The sequence below is a fragment of the Oxyura jamaicensis genome, chromosome 1 (assembly GCF_011077185.1).
Source record: "Oxyura jamaicensis isolate SHBP4307 breed ruddy duck chromosome 1, BPBGC_Ojam_1.0, whole genome shotgun sequence".
NCBI lineage: Eukaryota > Metazoa > Chordata > Aves > Anseriformes > Anatidae > Oxyura > Oxyura jamaicensis.
Window position 1 is genome coordinate 163,596,501 of NC_048893.1, and position 3,804 is coordinate 163,600,304.

Genomic DNA, 3,804 nt, shown 5'->3' on the forward strand with positions numbered 1-3,804 from the left:
ATAAGCTGTGGTAAAGTTTAGGCATGGTAAAGATACCTGGGGAGAAACATCTTTCAGGACTTTTGTTTCAAAGTTGACATACGTCTTCTCCATGATTGGGATCTTTTATGTCTTTAACATTACTGGATAAATCCACTACCAGTTTTAGAAAATTCTGTTAACAAGACAGCTGGTTGTTTTGAATGTTTGTGCTCCTGTTACAAATGAAAAGTACAATTATAAGCAAAAGTCCTTTGTATTACAAAAACACTTTATTTAAAAAGACTAACTAAACCTCAATATATCTTAGTGTCCCTGGAAATAACCATTCCATTGACATATGTTTGATAAACTAATAGATACTTAACTGTTCTTTTAAAATAAAGCATTAGTATGGGCTCAAGCAGTATAATTTATAAGTCACAAAGGCTCACTCCCCATCAATTCAGATGGCAAAGATAAGAATTATTCTATGCTTGAATCTCTCTTTGAAGTTTTGAATTCAGTATCATAAAAATAATTGATTCAGCACGCAGTAAGATTGCAGACACTACTGATAGTTTTTTTAACTGAATTACCAGTTAATAGATCAAGCTCCACAGTTTTTTTGTTTTTTTTTAGCTTTCTAATTCTCTAGGTGAAACTTAGAGTCTCCATCTGTTATGATTCTAATATTGTTTCAAGAACTAAAAAACATCCAGAAACAAGACAGTTATTCTTGAATGATGCTTCCAATGTGATATTTAATTTTTATCATGGAGTGTCATGGACAAATTTACATGCAAAATGCATTGTAAAGATCAATTTCAAACTTTATAAACTTCCAAACTTATTCAAAAGTGCTAGCAGGTTTTCCTCCAGGTTGCATCTTTTTTGAAGTGCTCTGGTGCTCCTGACTCCCATATCTATCCTTTTGTACAATCTTGTGTTACTTCTGATATGCACGTCTGAATTTTCTTCCTGCAGACAAAAAAGTTGAAGGTTTGCACTGTCATGTACTCATTCTCCCTGTTTGACAAGAGAAAATGGTCAGTATACCTGGTCTCAGGCATTCAGATGTGCTACTAGATCTTTTAAGTGGGGCAAAGTCTGCACAGAGCAATTCTATTCTCCAGCATATAGAGTTTGATGTTGTTACAAGAGTAGTAAAGAGGATATGACAGCAACTTAGTCAACTCTAGAAAAAAGGGTCAGTACAATAGATCTTGTGTCTGAAGCACCTCTAGAAGTATTTCAGCTTTGGGCTGCTATCAGTGCACACCTCTGGTTTTCTCAGCTGTACTCTGCCAAAATAATGGAATCTTTGCAAAACTTAAATAATCCTTACTTCTTTCATGTCTGTATTATTTGGCATAGTAAGAAAGTATCACAAATAACTTTTCAGCTTTCTCAATTCATCATATCTCCATTTACAAGAGTATCTTTTCAGTAACTTCCCAAATCAGAAATACTTCCAGATATCTACTTCATTGCTAAGTGACATAAATTCTATTCCAGAATCCAGGCAGCTAAGAAGGAAGAAATATCTCACTAATATTAACAACAAGAGCTGCCATCAGTTTAAAAAAAAATGCTAACTGACAGGTAATGAGGCAAACATATATTTTATTTTAGGATGTATATTCCATGTCCATATCTAATAGAGATGTAAAAGTTGCCTTGGAATCACTGCAAACAATCCCATCCACATATATTTAAATATCAGACAATAAAACAAATTGTATTTTTCCAGTTAGCAATACATAATTTTCCTGCATTTATAGATTTACTGAACATTTTCTTCTATGAAACTTTTATAGTAAATAGGAGGAAAATCTTTTCAGTAAGCAACCATTCCCACCAGCAACACAGCCTTTCCTTTTGAATGTTGAAATTCCATTAGTATGATGAGAAATAGCTAATGTTTGGTCAGAGTGTCAGATATATACACACAGATATATAAGTATATATATTTTGAGTTCCAAATAAGAAGGCTATTTTTAAAAAATATAGTCATTCAATATGTTGTCAGTCCAGTTGAATCTTTTTTTTTTTTTTAAAAAACAAATAATGTATCATCTATCATTTCATTACAGAGTTTAATATACTTTAAAACACTCGAAGCCAAGGGTTTATTTTCATTCTATTTTAAGTAGGAGCATTTTCTGAAAAATTTCTGCAACTCTTTAAATTATACAATCTTACTGTGAAAACACAGGAACAGTAAGCTGAGCAATGAATTTCATTTTCAGTTATTCTTTCATTTGTAACAGCAAACTAGTGACTCAAAATAGTTATTTGAGAAGTGTTTTAAATTAAATATTAAGAAAAACCTGCATTTGCTCGGATCACTTGCATCATTTAATAGACTGGTGGTGAAATGCTTGTTGTGGTCTCTGTATTACTTTGTATGCTTTCTGTGTAAGTCCATATATTTATACATTATGTATATTAGCTCATGATATCCTTGGTCCTTGAAATGTTTCTTATTATACAGTAATTTATCATGCACATTTTATGGTTAAATTAGCCTCTGACAAAACTTGTTGTTGTGAAATACGTGTCACACATTAAGTGGTCTAACTATTAATTAATCAAGCTTATGTTATACTGTCAATTATGTCCTTACTTCAATAGTATAATTATTATTATTATTTTCAGTTATAAACAAAAACGTTCTAGATTTAGCATTTGTTGTTTTTGTATTTGTCACTTCATGGACCTTCCAGAATGTCTAAGATTTTTGGTCTTTGTAGTTGACACAAATACCTTTATGCTTATAACTATTATAAATAAATACATTTTATTATTATTATCAAATATGTACAATATACTATATTATTATATAGTATTTATTATTATTACGGTTATATGTCACTTTTTAAGTGGTAGACATGGAATTCCACCATTTAGCTCAGCATGATGGATACTTTAATTTCTTGTAGTTTTCTTCTGCTAATCACAATTTCAAAAAACTGTTTAAATTCAAGCTTAATTGGAGTTTTGATGTCTGAGTCAAAGAGAATGTTTTCATATATTAACCTAAGCCTTGGAGTCCTACTGAAGTAAAAAACCTTAGGCATGAAAGGGCAGCTTTATAACTCCTTATAATCTGTCTTTTGTTTAATTTCTAACAATATTGAAGGACCACTATTTCTTAAGTATTTGGAAAGACTTGCTCTGAATATGCACCAAGTACATTCAGCCCATTCTGCCTGCAGTGCAAAGCACACCACTTTGAGTCATGTCTGTCCAGGTTTTCACTGGAAGAGTTAATTTTTCTTTCTGATAGCTGGCATAGTGGTGTATTTCGGATTTAGGATGAGAATGATGTTGATAATACACTGATGTTTTAGTTGTTGCTGAGCAGGCTTACAGCAAGTCAAGGACTTGTCAGCTTCTCGTACTGCCCTGCCAGCGAGGACACTGGGGGTGCACAAGAAGCTGGTAGGGGACAGAACCTGGACTGCTGACCCACACTGGCCAAATGGATATACCATATGGTGTCATGCAATAAAACTGTGGGATGTTGGCTGGGTGGGCTGCTATTCCTCAGGGACTGGTCGGGCATTTTTTGGTTGGTAGTGAGCAACTGCATTGTGAATCACTGCATCACTTGATTTGTGTTGTTGTTGTTGTTGCCCCTTTCTTTCCTTCCTTCCTTCTTTCCTTTTCTTTCTTTCTTTCTTTCTTTCTTTCTTTCTTTCTTCCTTTCTTTCTTTCTTTTTTTTCTTTCTTTTTCTTTCTTTTTCTTTCTTTTCTCTCTCTCTCTCTTTCTTCCCTTCCCTTCCTTCCTTCCTTCCTTCCTTCCTTCCTTCCTTCCTTCCTTCCTTCCTTCCTTCCTTC

The 3,804-nt window shown here is 33.3% G+C and overlaps 1 long non-coding RNA gene across 2 annotated transcripts in view; it reads right to left on the bottom strand.

Moving 5' to 3' along the window:
* Window positions 1-702: 702 nt before the first annotated feature.
* The window catches only part of LOC118163836, a 13,684-nt gene continuing 10,582 nt past the window's right edge, over window positions 703-3,804 (bottom strand). For both annotated transcript variants that reach the window (XR_004749216.1, XR_004749217.1), the window contains one exon: window positions 703-987. This is a non-coding gene — a long non-coding RNA (uncharacterized LOC118163836). The remainder of the gene's footprint in view (window positions 988-3,804) is intronic.